Below are 15,122 nucleotides of genomic sequence, written 5' to 3' on the forward strand. Positions count from 1 at the left end.
AAGTGGCTGTTCCGCGTATTTGATTACCTGACCCTTTGACATCACTTCATGTACGAATAATGGCAAGAATTCTAGCTACATTCCAAGTTGCTCCCTCCACTTTCAGCCTACTTGGTTGCGTCATTAGCCACGCAAACACTTCCTGAGGACGCTACATGTAATAAATCGCAGCTTATCGGTTTAATGTAAAAATGCTGCTCAATTTAAGTCGGCTAGAGGCAACCGGTTCCATGGTGTAATGGTTAGCACTCTGGACTTTGAATCCAGCGATCCGAGTTCGAGTCTCGGTGGAACCTGACTCTGTGTTTTGCGATCGTTTCTAGAAATGTGTACGAAATGGTAGTTGGAATTGTATATCCAGAATTTTAGCTAGGATCATGTAATGCAAATTGTTAATAGCCGTCCACACGTGATTGGGGAACGCTCCAAATGCTTATGCTTTTGCTACTAGGATTAATAACGGAACGTAAGGGGTTAAACTGCGAAAAGACGACCTCAGCTGCTGGTCCCAGTATCTCTCCGTTTTGGGTGCTGCATGCACGTGCATTTAACAAACGTGCATGCGATGTACTAGTTCCTGGGAAACCAATAGAATCGTTATACGTGTCAGTCTTTAGATATAGATATAAGTAATCGAAGACGGCTTAATCCTGCTTCGTAGATTTTCTTTCCAGAAGACGCACTTGCCAGTATCATTGGCCGGTGGCACGACATGCAGTTTGTCCTGTTGCATGGTCTACTTTCAGAGACTCGCTAGTTTATCGTAGTGCTTGGTTGTCGCGAAAGTGAAAAGTAGGGCCTGTCCGGGATTTGAACCCGGGACCTCCTGCACCCAAAGCAGGAATCACACCCCTAGACCAACAGGCCGCACAAGGAAGCAGCTGTGCATCCCGCCACCTACTGAGATCTTGGCGCACTTGCTAGGTGCAGCAACCAATCTGAACCATATTCTCAAAGAGATTTCTTAATCCTACTCCTACAACATGAGCTGTGCTGAGGACCAGTGTATGTGAAGGCTGAAAGAGCTGCTTGAGTTGTGTAACAGTATGTCGATCGTGTGAAGTGCAAATGTTATCGTGTCACGCACCATCCGCCTACTACGTAGCGTTGTGTGACAGCACGCACTTTTCGACAGTACTCTGTGTCCATAGCTGTTTTCATAGCTAGGCTGCATCCAGCACAAAGCATTCACCATACGAAAGTGGCATTTCCGCGAATTTGATTACCTGACCCTTTGACATCACTTCATGTACGAATAATGGCAAGAATTCTAGCTACATTCCAAGTTGCTCCCTCCACTTTCAGCCTACTTGGTTGCGTCATTAGCCACGCAAACACTTCCTGAGGACGCTACATGTAATAAATCGCAGCTTATCGGTTTAATGTCAAAATGCTGCTCAATTTAAGTCGGCTACAGGCACCCGGTTCCATGGTGTAATGGTTAGCACTCTGGACTTTGAATCCAGCGATCCGAGTTCGAGTCTCGGTGGAACCTGACTCTGTGTTCTGCGATCGTTTCTAGAAATGTGTACGAGCTGGTAGTTGGAATTGTATATCCAGAATTTTAGCTAGGATCATGTAATGCAAATTGTTAATAGCCGTCCACACGTGATTGGGGAACGCTCCAAATGCTTATGCTTTTGCTACTAGGATTAATAACGGAACGTAAGGGGTTAAACTGCGAAAAGACGACCTCAGCTGCTGGTCCCAGTATCTCTCCGTTTTGGGTGCTGCATGCGCGTGCATTTAACAAACGTGCATGCGATGTACTAGTTCCTGGGAAACGAATAGAATCGTTATACGTGTCAGTCTTTAGATATAGATATAAGTAATCGAAGACGGCTTAATCCTGCTTCGTAGATTTACTTTCCACTAGACGCACTGGCCAGTATCATTGGCCGGTGGCACGACATGCAGTTTGTCCTGTTGCATGGTCTACTTTCAGAGACTCGCTAGTTTATCGTATTGCTTGGTTGTCGCGAAAGTGAAAAGTAGGCCCTGTCCGGGATTTGAACCCGGGACCTCCTACACCCAAAGCAGGAATCATACCCATTTTTTTTTTTTTTTTTTTTTTTTAAACGATATGTTTCTTTTTCAGAACTGGAAAAACACAAGCGTGACAGCATTCGAACCTGTAATCTTCAGATACGAAGTCCGACGCCTTATCCATTTTTTTTTTTTTAGTTAATCCGGCGCCTTATCCATTTTTTTTTCGCCTTAACCACTTTTTTTTGCCTTATCCATTTTTTTTGTTTTTTGTTTTTTTTTAGTTTTTTTTTTGTTCGTTGTAATTTGTATATTCGTTTGTTTTCTATCCATCTTCTTTGCTCGTTTCTACTGTCTGTTTTGCGCTTTTGTTTCATGCAAAATACACCTAATTTAATATGTCGTAGAAATAACTGCTCCTGGGAAGGACATATTCTTGATCTCATACGTTGCTTTATTCAGAATCACAATGAGACAAATTTAAGTCTTTGCAGTGAGTATAACCTTGACTATAGTACAGGAAAAACGAATTGTTATAACAGATATTCATGTTATCCACGTCCTACTTCATCTCAAGGACGATGTGAAGAAAATTTTGAAATGTTGACTGATACCGGTGCCCATATTGGTTGGTTGTGCGCCAGTGTTGGTGTGAGAGATATACTTGAAAATCTAAGACATTAGGCGCACTGCCGGACAGAATATAGTGGATAAAATGTCCCATAAGCCATAGGTAGCTGTTATGTTTGGCTGCAGGGAAGAGTCGGTAGTCCGGGCGCAGAATGTCGTGGATCTGAATCGCATGAGGCGCAGTCCGGTTGAGCACAGCGAGTTTTTTGCGCGTCCAATTCCAGATGTGCACTTGATCCTTGCAGACAAACAGATGTGCAATAGTCTCAACCATGTGGCACAAGTCGCAGTAGGGACTGGGTGCAAGATTAATCCTGTGCCGCTTTTCTTTCGTCGGAATAGTGTCAGCGACCACGTCATACCATTTGGAGCGGACATCTGTCGGAAGCGTTGGATTATGGATGTTAGCCCAAACGAGGGACCAATTGCAAGCCGGATACTTCTTTTCCAAGGGCCCAGGCAGTGACGGCCGAAGTAAGTGGCGGTACAGTTTTACCGTCGGCTTCTTGAAAAGCTCGTCGTCGAGATAGCTACTTTCAAGGTAATACAGTGCTATATGCTGAAAGTGCGGGCCGACGTGGCCAATGTCCACAGGCGGAGATATATTGCGGGGGCGGGACAGTTGATAGAGCCGCTTCGTGACGGTGTCCTCGCTGGCGGTGAGTATCTGCCATGAGCGTTTCAGATACAGGGCTAGGGCATGAATGCCGGGGTTTTTCAAGCCAAGGCCTCCCATATCGCATGGCAGTGCTGTCGTGGTGAAGGAAACCTTAAAAATATTGAGCTTCCAGACGTACCAGGCGGCCGCCGCTAGGAGTGATCTTGCTACTGTGGGTGGCATAGGTAGGACGGCGGCAACAAATTGTAATTTGGAGAGGGCATAAGAGTTGACGAAAAAGGCTCGCTGCAGACGATCGAGGTGTCGCATGTTCTGGTCGCGCAGGAGTGCTTTTATCGCCTGAATTTTGGGTATCCAATTTTTGTGAGACATGTCCAGAGGCCGGGCCGTAACGTAGAGACCAAGGTGTTTTCTAGTCTGTACACAGGGCAGCCAAGCTTCGCCTGTGATAGGTCGTTCTTGACCAAGCGTTAAGGCGGCGGATTTATTGACGTTTAACATGGCACCACTATCTCTTTGGAATTCCTCAAGAATGCGTTTCGCTGCGGTGACATCGCGAACGTCGTTAAGAAGCACGCTGACATCGTCTGCGTAAGCTTGGACCACAGACTTGATACCATAAAACTGGAATCCAGGGAGGCTATGATGTAGATGGCGCAACAAGGGTTCCATGAGGATCGCATAGAGCGTCGTTGAAAGTGGACAGCCTTGCTTGATACCCCGTGAGAGCTGGACGTACTCCGTCAATGTATTATTGATCAGGAAGCGTGTACGGGTACCACTGATACAGTTGTTGATGAGGTGGATAAAATTAAGACTGAAGCCCATTGATTCCATCACGCCGCTGAGATAGTGATAGTCAGCTCGATCGTAAGCCTTATCGAAGTCAAGAAATGCTATGGCCATAGGAGTACGGGTGGCCCAGGTGAGGGAGACGAGATCCCGATATAGCGCCAAAATGGTGGACAGCGACCGACCACGGATCGCACTCATTTGGTATGGTCCCAGAAGATAGGGTAACAGCTGCCGTAATCGGGCATTGAGGGCGCGCGTCAGAAGCTTAAAGTCGGCATTGAGCAGAGTAATGGGCCGCAGATCTTTGGTGGTGGTCGGCGTCGGCGTCTTAGGTATTAAAACAGTTAACCCTTCTGTGAAGGCTGGGGGTAGAGCAATCCCACGTAGTACTTCATTGTACATCTCTGTGAGTTCGTCCCCTAATATAGGCCAATATTTGACGTAAAACTCGACAGAGAGCCCGTCCGTGCCCGGAGATTTATTTCGTGGCGCAGCAAGCAGGGCATCCTTCAGTTCTTCTTTGGTAAAGGGAGCAAGCAGGTCCCGATTGAGGTCGTCGGTAATGCAGTACGGCGGGGGTCCAGAATGATACCATTCTCGCACTTTCTCATGTGGTACACCAGCACAGGTGTAAAGTGCAGCAAAGTGGTTGGTAACATGGTTTTTGATGTCTCGCTGTAGGGTATAACAAGCACCGTCTGCATCCTGCAACTTATGAATAAGTTTCCTACGCGCTGCACGTAACTGTTGGACGATATGATGGACTGACGTCTGCTGTTGCGGCAAGTTTGTGGAGTCACGTGCTCGAATCTGGTGGCCGACGGCGGTGCAGCCCGTCAAGGATGTAATCTTGGCTTGGAGTCTGCGTACGTGCGTGATGTTATTAGGCACCTGATGATAATCCCGGTACAATTCTCGCAGGGCACAGAAATAGAATTCAGTGATTTCCTTCTCACCGCGAGCGCGAATCCGGGCGTGGTGCTTGATGCAAGTAATGAGTTTCCCCTTTGCATGAAGCGTCCACCAATCAATCCACGTGGAATACGTGGGCCTGCTTGATGTTACGGAGTGCCAAACTGACCGGATCTCACGCTCTAAAGTGGCGTCTTGTAAGAGGCGACAGTTGAGTTGCCATCGTCCGAAGCCTCTATAAACTTTCTGCGGTGAGTGATTAAAGACGATGTGGTAAGCGATATGGTCACTGAAATTAACGGGCCAATATTCGCAAGTTCCCACGTCGGCTAAAAGACCGCGTTGCACATATATGCGATCTAACCTGCTGGAAGATGTCTGCGTAAAGTGAGTAAAGGCAACTTCATCTGGGTGTAAGGTCGCCCACGTGTCGACTGACTGCAATTCTGTAACCAGTGTTAGCAGTTCCTGGCTGAAGTTAAAGTTCGGCGTTTGATCGGTGCGGCGCAATACGCAGTTAAAGTCACCACCCATAATAATACGCAGACGCAAGTCGGTGATTAGATTCGCTATCTCTCCCGTGTAAAACTCCCTCCTCGCCGCTCGCGCGTTGGAACCGGAAGGGGCGTACACATTAAGAAGGAGTACATCATGGAACTGTGCGGCAATGCCTCGTCCGGTAGGTAACATGGACAAACAAGAACATTCAATGCCTTCCCGATACAGAATGATCGTACCTGCCTCCGTCCCTATATTGACAATGGCGTCATAACCGGGTACGTCGGCTAGGAGTGGAGTCAGTGCTTCCTGTACGAACAGAATGTCTATATCAGCGGCCCGTAAATAATGTCGAAGGCTGTGGATTTTTGCTTGAGAGACAATGCGGTTAACATTTATGGTAGAAATCTTATAGGATTGTCGTGAACGGAGCAATGTGGGATGAGTGGTCATCTGCAGATGAAAACAGGTACGATTTTTATCCCTTCATCAGTCGTCCGCTTCGGAGGTCGTATAAGTCTAGACGTCGCCGTCCGTGGACGCTGCATTGCGCCGAGACGTAAGCAGCGTATCACCAGTTGCCATCGGTTCTTCACGCTCGGGATTGCCAGTCATATCTTCAATATCATCCGCCCAATTATCGACAGACACAGCCGTCGTCGCGCCTGCTGCAGCAGTTCCGGAACCGCATTGCGGGCCGTCACCCTGCACATCTGCAACTTGGGCCGTCCGCGGTGGTGCACTAATATGTGCCCTCCCCGTGTCAAGGTTGGATACATCATCGTCAATATTCATGGGTGAGGCCAACGACGGAAGATAATCTTCGGTCCCCGAAGTGTCATCGCAGATCATGCGGCCCGCGTGTTTGGCCTTTTCACGCAAGGGAGGTGCCGATTGAGCTGCTGCCGGACGAGCGATCCGACGTTTCTTGTGCTTTTTCGGGGAGGACCCACTGACAGAGGCTTCCGCATTCTTTAAAGGAAGAGGAAGAGCCTCTGTCTCTTGCTGGCTGTCAGTGGCGGTAGTGGCCGCCTCCACAACGTCAACCCTGGCTTCCTCACGTGAGTCGTCACAGGGCACCGCGGCTAGTAAGCCAGCGACCGGCAAGGCTTCCTGAGCGGTAGAGATTTCCATAGGTACATCTCCGTCATTCGTAACATCTGCCACACTAAGTCCGACTTCCGCAGCCGACGCAGTGGGTGTATTTGCACGGACCGCCGCTACATAAGTAGTCGGTAATATTGTCGGTTGCGGGGGAGGGCCCAGTTCACCCGCAGGCAGCTGCGTTACACGTCGTTGGATGCACTGTGCCCGGACGTGTCCCGTGGAATTACAGCCTGAACATGTACGAGGCTGTCCCTCATATATGATTATCGCCCTATATCCACAAATCGTTAGGTAGGACGGAATATGCCGTTGCAATTCGATCTTAATTTGCCGCACACCGTTCAAAACAGGGTACTTATGGAACGAGGCCCACTTTTCGGCAATGTTACTGATAATTTTGCCGTAGGACTTAATAGAAGCATTAATTTGTTCGGCCGAGATTTCAAAAGGCAACTCGAAAATCCTGACGGTACGAATACCAAGACCAGCGTGGACAACAGTCACCTCACCAACATTCCCGTCACTGTGTCGAAATTTATAGGTACCGCCACATGAATCGATGATTTTGTCGCACAATTCTTGGTCACGCAATTTGATATAAACTGTGCTACTGACAATAGACAAATGGATACCAATGATATCGGTGGGAGGCAATTTTACGTCTTCATCGAGAAATCGTTCGACTTCGTAATATTTCGGTCGAGAAAAACTTCCATCAAACATAAACTTCAAAGTATCTTTCCGCTCTGGGTGATCCATGTTAGGTTCTATTCGTTACAAACAAGATGTTTGCGCGCCGCAACGGCCCTCGACTCACCACGTGCCGCACCGCAGGCCGCAGCTGAGCATGTAAACAACGCTCCAGGCACGTCCGACCTGCACGACGGCCGCGCCTCGACTTTTTTTTTTATCAAGTTGACCTGTAAAATGGCAACAGTGCATGGCGGCCTGGATGGTCACCCATCCAAGTGCCGACCACGCCCGTCAGCGTTGAACTTCGGTGATCTCACGGGAACCAGTGTATCCACTGCGGCAAGGCCGTCGCCCGTAGACCAACAGGCCGCACAAGGAAGCATCTGTGCATCCCGACACCTACTGAGATCTTGCCGCACTTGCTAGGTGCAGCAACCAATCTGGACCATATTCTCAAAGAGATTTCTTAATCCTACTCCTACAACATGAGCTGTGCTGAGGACCAGTGTATGTGAAGGCTGAAAGAGCTGCTTGAGTTGTGTAACAGTATGTCGATCGTGTGAAGTGGAAATGTTATCGTGTCACGCACCATCCGCCTACTACGTAGCGTTGTGTGACAGCACGCACTTTTCGACAGTACTCTGTGTCCATAGCTGTTTTCATAGCTAGGCTGCATCCAGCACAAAGCATTCACCATACGAAAGTGGCTGTTCCGCGAATTTGATTACCTGACCCTTTGACATCACTTCATGTACGAATAATGGCAAGAATTCTAGCTACATTCCAAGTTGCTCCCTCCACTTTCAGCCTACTTGGTTGCGTCATTAGCCACGCAAACACTTCCTGAGGACGCTACATGTAATAAATCGCAGCTTATCGGTTTAATGTCAAAATGCTGCTCAATTTAAGTCGGCTAGAGGCACCCGGTTCCATGGTGTAATGGTTAGCACTCTGGACTTTGAAACCAGCGATCCGAGTTCGAGTCTCGGTGGAACCTGATTCTGTGTTTTGCGATCGTTTCTAGAAATGTGTACGAGCTGGTAGTTGGAATTGTATATCCAGAATTTTAGCTAGGATCATGTAATGCAAATTGTTAATAGCCGTCCACACGTGATTGGGGAACGCTCCAAATGCTTATGCTTTTGCTACTAGGATTAATAACGGAACGTAAGGGGTTAAACTGCGAAAAGACGACCTCAGCTGCTGCTCCCAGTATCTCTCCGTTTTGGGTGCTGCATGCGCGTGCATTTAACAAACGTGCATGCGATGTACTAGTTCCTGGGAAACGAATAGAATCGTTATACGTGTCAGTCTTTAGATATAGATATAAGTAATCGAAGACGGCTTAATCCTGCTTCGTAGATTTACTTTCCACAAGACGGACTTGCCAGTATCATTGGCCGGTGGCACGACATGCAGTTTGTCCTGTTGCATGGTCTACTTTCAGAGACTCGCTAGTTTATCGTAGTGCTTGGTTGTCGCGAAAGTGAAAAGTAGGGCCTGTCCGGGATTTGAACCCGGGACCTCCTGCACCCAAAGCAGGAATCATACCCCTAGTCCAACAGGCCGCACAAGGAAGCATCTGTGCATCCCGCCACCTACTGAGATCTTGCCGCACTTGCTAGGTGCAGCAACCAATCTGGACCATATTCTCAAAGAGATTTCTTAATCCTACTCCTACAACATGAGCTGTGCTGAGGACCAGTGTATATGAAGGCTGAAAGAGCTGCTTGAGTTGTGTAACAGTATGTCGATCGTGTGAAGTGCAAATGTTATCGTGTCACGCACCATCCGCCTACTACGTAGCGTTGTGTGACAGCACGCACTTTTCGACAGTACTCTATGTCCATTGTTTTTTTTTCATAGCTAGGCTGCATCCAGCACATAGCATTCACCATACGAAAGTGGCTGTTCCGCGAATTTGATTACCTGACCCTTTGACATCACTTCATGTACGAATAATGGCAAGAATTCTAGCTACATTCCAAGTTGCTCCCTCCACTTTCAGCCTACTTGGTTGCGTCATTAGCCACGCAAACACTTCCTGAGGACGCTACATGTAATAAATCGCAGCTTATCGGTTTAATGTCAAAATGCTGCTCAATTTAAGTCGGCTAGAGGCACCCGGTTCCATGGTGTAATGGTTAGCACTCTGGACTTTGAATCCAGCGATCCGAATTCGAGTCTCGGTGGAACCTGACTCTGTGTTTTGCGATCGTTTCTAGAAATGTGTACGAGCTGGTAGTTGGAATTGTATATCCAGAATTTTAGCTAGGATCATGTAATGCAAATTGTTAATAGCCGTCCACACGTCATTGGGGAACGCCCCAAATACTTATGCTTTTGCTACTAGGATTAATAACGGAACGTAAGGAGTTAAACTGCGAAAAGACGACCTCAGCTGCTGGTCCCAGTATCTCTCCGTTTTGGGTGCTGCATGCGCGTGCATTTAACAAACGTGCATGCGATGTACTAGTTCCTGGGAAACCAATAGAATCGTTATACGTGTCAGTCTTTAGATATAGATATAAGTAATGGAAGACGGCTTAATCCTGCTTCGTAGATTTACTTTCCACAAGACGCACTTGCCAGTATCATTGGCCGGTGGCACGACATGCAGTTTGTCCTGTTGCATGGTCTACTTTCAGAGACTCGCTAGTTTATCGTAGTGCTTGGTTGTCGCGAAAGTGAAAAGTAGGGCCTGTCCGGGATTTGAAACCGGGACCTCCTGCACCCAAAGCAGGAATCATACCGCTAGACCAACAGGCCGCACAAGGAAGCATTTGTGCATCCCGCCACCTACTGAGATCTTGCCGCACTTGCTAGGTGCAGCAACCAATCTGGACCATATTCTCAAAGAGATTTCTTAATCCTACTCCTACAACATGAGCTGTGCTGAGGACCAGTGTATGTGAAGGCTGAAAGAGCTGCTTGAGTTGTGTAACAGTATGTCGATCGTGTGAAGTGCAAATGTTATCGTGTCACGCACCATCCGCCTACTACGTAGCGTTGTGTGACAGCACGCACTTTTCGACAGTACTCTGTGTCCATAGCTGTTTTCATAGCTAGGCTGCATCCAGCACAAAGCATTCACCATACGAAAGTGGCTGTTCCGCGTATTTGATTACCTGACCCTTTGACATCACTTCATGTACGAATAATGGCAAGAATTCTAGCTACATTCCAAGTTGCTCCCTCCACTTTCAGCCTACTTGGTTGCGTCATTAGCCACGCAAACACTTCCTGAGGACGCTACATGTAATAAATCGCAGCTTATCGGTTTAATGTCAAAATGCTGCTCAATTTAAGTCGGCTAGAGGCACCCGGTTCCATGGTGTAATGGTTAGCACTCTGGACTTTGAATCCAGCGATCCGAGTTCGAGTCGCGGTGGAACCTGACTCTGTGTTTTGTGATCGTTTCTAGAAATGTGTACGAGCTGGTAGTTGGAATTGTATATCCAGAATTTTAGCTAGGATCATGTAATGCAAATTGTTAATAGCCGTCCACACGTGATTGGGGAACGCTCCAAATGCTTATGCTTTTGCTACTAGGATTAATAACGGAACGTAAGGGGTTAAACTGCGAAAAGACGACCTCAGCTGCTGGTCCCAGTATCTCTCCGTTTTGGGTGCTGCATGCGCGTGCATTTAACAAACGTGCATGCGATGTACTAGTTCCTGGGAAACCAATAGAATCGTTATACGTGTCAGTCTTTAGATATAGATATAAGTAATCGAAGACGGCTTAATCCTGCTTCGTAGATTTACTTTCCACAAGACGCACTTGCCAGTATCATTGGCCGGTGGCACGACATGCAGTTTGTCCTGTTGCATGGTCTACTTTCAGAGACTCGCTAGTTTATCGTAGTGCTTGGTTGTCGCGAAAGTGAAAAGTAGGGCCTGTAAGGGATTTGACCCGGGACCTCCTGCACCTAAAGCAGGAATCATACCCCTAGACCAACAGGCCGCACAAGGAAGCATCTGTGCATCCCGCCATCTACTGAGATCTTGCCGCACTTGCTAGGTGCAGCAACCAATCTGGACCATATTCTCAAAGAGATTTCTTAATCCTACTCCTACAACATGAGCTGTGCTGAGGACCAGTGTATGTGAAGGCTGAAAGAGCTGCTTGAGTTGTGTAACAGTATGTCGATCGTGTGAAGTGCAAATGTTATCGTGTCACGCACCATCCGCCTACTACGTAGCGTTGTGTGACAGCACGCACTTTTCGACAGTACTCTGTGTCCATAGCTGTTTTCATAGCTAGGCTGCATCCAGCACAAAGCATTCACCATACGAAAGTGGCTGTTCCGCGAATTTGATTACCTGACCCTTTGACATCACTTCATGTACGAATAATGGCAAGAATTCTAGCTACATTCCAAGTTGCTCCCTCCACTTTCAGCCTACTTGGTTGCGTCATTAGCCACGCAAACACTTCCTGAGGACGCTACATGTAATAAATCGCAGCTTATCGGTTTAATGTCAAAATGCTGCTCAATTTAAGTCGGCTAGAGGCAACCGGTTCCATGGTGTAATGTTTAGCACTGTGGACTTTGAATCCAGCGATCCGAGTTCGAGTCTCGGTGGAACCTGACTCTGTGTTTTGCGATCGTTTCTAGAAATGTGTACGAAATGGTAGTTGGAATTGTATATCCAGAATTTTAGCTAGGATCATGTAATGCAAATTGTTAATAGCCGTCCACACGTGATTGGGGAACGCTCCAAATGCTTATGCTTTTGCTACTAGGATTAATAACGGAACGTAAGGGGTTAAACTGCGAAAAGACGACCTCAGCTGCTGGTCCCAGTATCTCTCCGTTTTGGGTGCTGCATGCACGTGCATTTAACAAACGTGCATGCGATGTACTAGTTCCTGGGAAACCAATAGAATCGTTATACGTGTCAGTCTTTAGATATAGATATAAGTAATCGAAGACGGCTTAATCCTGCTTCGTAGATTTTCTTTCCAGAAGACGCACTTGCCAGTATCATTGGCCGGTGGCACGACATGCAGTTTGTCCTGTTGCATGGTCTACTTTCAGAGACTCGCTAGTTTATCGTAGTGCTTGGTTGTCGCGAAAGTGAAAAGTAGGGCCTGTCCGGGATTTGAACCCGGGACCTCCTGCACCCAAAGCAGGAATCACACCCCTAGACCAACAGGCCGCACAAGGAAGCATCTGTGCATCCCGCCACCTACTGAGATCTTGGCGCACTTGCTAGGTGCAGCAACCAATCTGAACCATATTCTCAAAGAGATTTCTTAATCCTACTTCTACAACATGAGCTGTGCTGAGGACCAGTGTATGTGAAGGCTGAAAGAGCTGCTTGAGTTGTGTAACAGTATGTCGATCGTGTGAAGTGCAAATGTTATCGTGTCACGCACCATCCGCCTACTACGTAGCGTTGTGTGACAGCACGCACTTTTCGACAGTACTCTGTGTCCATAGCTGTTTTCATAGCTAGGCTGCATCCAGCACAAAGCATTCACCATACGAAAGTGGCATTTCCGCGAATTTGATTACCTGACCCTTTGACATCACTTCATGTACGAATAATGGCAAGAATTCTAGCTACATTCCAAGTTGCTCCCTCCACTTTCAGCCTACTTGGTTGCGTCATTAGCCACGCAAACACTTCCTGAGGACGCTACATGTAATAAATCGCAGCTTATCGGTTTAATGTCAAAATGCTGCTCAATTTAAGTCGGCTACAGGCACCCGGTTCCATGGTGTAATGGTTAGCACTCTGGACTTTGAATCCAGCGATCCGAGTTCGAGTCTCGGTGGAACCTGACTCTGTGTTCTGCGATCGTTTCTAGAAATGTGTACGAGCTGGTAGTTGGAATTGTATATCCAGAATTTTAGCTAGGATCATGTAATGCAAATTGTTAATAGCCGTCCACACGTGATTGGGGAACGCTCCAAATGCTTATGCTTTTGCTACTAGGATTAATAACGGAACGTAAGGGGTTAAACTGCGAAAAGACGACCTCAGCTGCTGGTCCCAGTATCTCTCCGTTTTGGGTGCTGCATGCGCGTGCATTTAACAAACGTGCATGCGATGTACTAGTTCCTGGGAATCCAATAGAATCGTTATACGTGTCAGTCTTTAGATATAGATATAAGTAATCGAAGACGGCTTAATCCTGCTTCGTAGATTTACTTTCCACAAGACGCACTTGCCAGTATCATTGGCCGGTGGCACGACATGCAGTTTGTCCTGTTGCATGGTCTACTTTCAGAGACTCGCTAGTTTATCGTAGTGCTTGGTTGTCGCGAAAGTGAAAAGTAGGGCCTGTCCGGGATTTGAACCCGGGACCTCCTGCACCCAAAGCAGGAATCATACCCCTAGACCAACAGGCCGCACAAGGAAGCATCTGTGCATCCCGCCACCTACTGAGATCTTGCCGCACTTGCTAGGTGCAGCAACCAATCTGGACCATATTCTCAAAGAGATTTCTTAATCCTACTCGTACAACATGAGCTGTGCTGAGGACCAGTGTATGTGAAGGCTGAAAGAGCTGCTTGAGTTGTGTAACAGTATGTCGATCGTGTGAAGTGCAAATGTTATCGTGTCACGCACCATCCGCCTACTACGTAGCGTTGTGTGACAGCACGCACTTTTCGACAGTACTCTGTGTCCATAGCTGTTTTCATAGCTAGGCTGCATCCAGCACAAAGCATTCACCATACGAAAGTGGCTGTTCCGCGTATTTGATTACCTGACCCTTTGACATCACTTCATGTACGAATAATGGCAAGAATTCTAGCTACATTCCAAGTTGCTCCCTCCACTTTCAGCCTACTTGGTTGCGTCATTAGCCACGCAAACACTTCCTGAGGACGCTACATGTAATAAATCGCAGCTTATCGGTTTAATGTCAAAATGCTGCTCAATTTAAGTCGGCTAGAGGCACCCGGTTCCATGGTGTAATGGTTAGCACTCTGGACTTTGAATCCAGCGATCCGAGTTCGAGTCTCGGTGGAACCTGACTCTGTGTTTTGTGATCGTTTCTAGAAATGTGTACGAGCTGGTAGTTGGAATTGTATATCCAGAATTTTAGCTAGGATCATGTAATGCAAATTGTTAATAGCCGTCCACACGTGATTGGGGAACGCTCCAAATGCTTATGCTTTTGCTACTAGGATTAATAACGGAACGTAAGGGGTTAAACTGCGAAAAGACGACCTCAGCTGCTGCTCCCAGTATCTCTCCGTTTTGGGTGCTGCATGCGCGTGCATTTAACAAACGTGCATGCGATGTACTAGTTCCTGGGAAACCAATAGAATCGTTATACGTGTCAGTCTTTAGATATAGATATAAGTAATCGAAGACGGCTTAATCCTGCTTCGTAGATTTACTTTCCACAAGACGCACTGGCCAGTATCATTGGCCGGTGGCACGACATGCAGTTTGTCCTGTTGCATGGTCTACTTTCAGAGACTCGCTAGTTTATCGTAGTGCTTGGTTGTCGCGAAAGTGAAAAGTAGGGCCTGTCCGGGATTTGAACCCGGGACCACCTGCACCCAAAGCAGGAATCATACCCCTAGACCAACAGGCCGCACAAGGAAGCATCTTTGCATCCCGCCACCTACTGAGATCTTGCCGCACTTGCTAGGTGCAGCAACCAATCTGGACCATATTCTCAAAGAGATTTCTTAATCCTACTCCTACAACATGAGCTGTGCTGAGGACCAGTGTATGTGAAGGCTGAAAGAGCTGCTTGAGTTGTGTAACAGTATGTCGATCGTGTGAAGTGCAAATGTTATCGTGTCACGCACCATCCGCCTACTACGTAGCGTTGTGTGACAGCACGCACTTTTCGACAGTACTCTATGTCCATAGCTGTTTTCATAGCTAGGCTGCATCCAGCACAAAG

The 15,122-nt window shown here is 47.4% G+C and overlaps 13 non-coding genes across 13 annotated transcripts; 7 read left to right on the forward strand and 6 right to left on the reverse strand.

The window, feature by feature from the left end:
- The first annotated feature begins 224 nt into the window (after nucleotides 1–224).
- Nucleotides 225–296, forward strand: Trnaq-uug (transfer RNA glutamine (anticodon UUG)). Its single transcript has one exon. It is a non-coding gene; the product is annotated as a tRNA-Gln (tRNA).
- A 499-nt stretch (nucleotides 297–795) lies between these two features.
- Nucleotides 796–867, reverse strand: Trnap-ugg (transfer RNA proline (anticodon UGG)). The gene has a single exon. It is a non-coding gene; the product is annotated as a tRNA-Pro (tRNA).
- Nucleotides 868–1,423: 556 nt separating this feature from the next.
- On the forward strand, nucleotides 1,424–1,495 carry Trnaq-uug (transfer RNA glutamine (anticodon UUG)). The gene has a single exon. It is a non-coding gene; the product is annotated as a tRNA-Gln (tRNA).
- Nucleotides 1,496–8,165: 6,670 nt separating this feature from the next.
- Trnaq-uug (transfer RNA glutamine (anticodon UUG)) lies at nucleotides 8,166–8,237 on the forward strand. The gene has a single exon. It is a non-coding gene; the product is annotated as a tRNA-Gln (tRNA).
- A 499-nt stretch (nucleotides 8,238–8,736) lies between these two features.
- On the reverse strand, nucleotides 8,737–8,808 carry Trnap-ugg (transfer RNA proline (anticodon UGG)). The gene has a single exon. It is a non-coding gene; the product is annotated as a tRNA-Pro (tRNA).
- Nucleotides 8,809–9,366: 558 nt separating this feature from the next.
- Nucleotides 9,367–9,438, forward strand: Trnaq-uug (transfer RNA glutamine (anticodon UUG)). Its single transcript has one exon. It is a non-coding gene; the product is annotated as a tRNA-Gln (tRNA).
- Nucleotides 9,439–9,937: 499 nt separating this feature from the next.
- On the reverse strand, nucleotides 9,938–10,009 carry Trnap-ugg (transfer RNA proline (anticodon UGG)). Its single transcript has one exon. It is a non-coding gene; the product is annotated as a tRNA-Pro (tRNA).
- A 556-nt stretch (nucleotides 10,010–10,565) lies between these two features.
- On the forward strand, nucleotides 10,566–10,637 carry Trnaq-uug (transfer RNA glutamine (anticodon UUG)). Its single transcript has one exon. It is a non-coding gene; the product is annotated as a tRNA-Gln (tRNA).
- Nucleotides 10,638–12,334: 1,697 nt separating this feature from the next.
- Nucleotides 12,335–12,406, reverse strand: Trnap-ugg (transfer RNA proline (anticodon UGG)). Its single transcript has one exon. It is a non-coding gene; the product is annotated as a tRNA-Pro (tRNA).
- Nucleotides 12,407–12,962: 556 nt separating this feature from the next.
- On the forward strand, nucleotides 12,963–13,034 carry Trnaq-uug (transfer RNA glutamine (anticodon UUG)). Its single transcript has one exon. It is a non-coding gene; the product is annotated as a tRNA-Gln (tRNA).
- A 499-nt stretch (nucleotides 13,035–13,533) lies between these two features.
- On the reverse strand, nucleotides 13,534–13,605 carry Trnap-ugg (transfer RNA proline (anticodon UGG)). The gene has a single exon. It is a non-coding gene; the product is annotated as a tRNA-Pro (tRNA).
- Nucleotides 13,606–14,161: 556 nt separating this feature from the next.
- Nucleotides 14,162–14,233, forward strand: Trnaq-uug (transfer RNA glutamine (anticodon UUG)). Its single transcript has one exon. It is a non-coding gene; the product is annotated as a tRNA-Gln (tRNA).
- A 499-nt stretch (nucleotides 14,234–14,732) lies between these two features.
- Nucleotides 14,733–14,804, reverse strand: Trnap-ugg (transfer RNA proline (anticodon UGG)). Its single transcript has one exon. It is a non-coding gene; the product is annotated as a tRNA-Pro (tRNA).
- Between the last annotated feature and the right edge of the window lie 318 nt (nucleotides 14,805–15,122).

The sequence above is a fragment of the Schistocerca gregaria genome, chromosome 2 (genome assembly GCF_023897955.1).
Source record: "Schistocerca gregaria isolate iqSchGreg1 chromosome 2, iqSchGreg1.2, whole genome shotgun sequence".
Classification (NCBI taxonomy): Eukaryota; Metazoa; Arthropoda; class Insecta; order Orthoptera; family Acrididae; genus Schistocerca; species Schistocerca gregaria.